Below are 319 nucleotides of genomic sequence, written 5' to 3'. Positions count from 1 at the left end.
AGCTGAAAGGAAGGGGTAGTCAGAGGAATAGAAGCAGTGTTGATACCAGTTTTGGACCACGGTGGACAGAGTTAGAAATCATACAGCACCAGGTTTATTTGGAAATACAAGCTTTCGGAGTGCTGCTCCTTTGTCAGGTAGCTAGTGGGGCAGAATCATAGGACTGAAAATGTGTTGCTGGAAAAGCGCAGCAGGTCAGGCAGCATCCAGGGAACAGGAGAATCGACGTTTCGGGCATATGCCCTTCTTCAGGAATGAGGAAAGTTTGTCCAGCAGGCTAAGATAAAAGGTAGGGAGGAGGGACTTGGGGGAGGGGTGT

Source organism: Chiloscyllium plagiosum, chromosome 18, assembly GCF_004010195.1.
Source record: "Chiloscyllium plagiosum isolate BGI_BamShark_2017 chromosome 18, ASM401019v2, whole genome shotgun sequence".
Taxonomy (NCBI): Eukaryota; Metazoa; Chordata; class Chondrichthyes; order Orectolobiformes; family Hemiscylliidae; genus Chiloscyllium; species Chiloscyllium plagiosum.
The sequence above is the reverse complement of the archived record's forward strand: the minus strand, read 5'-3'. Positions refer to the sequence as shown.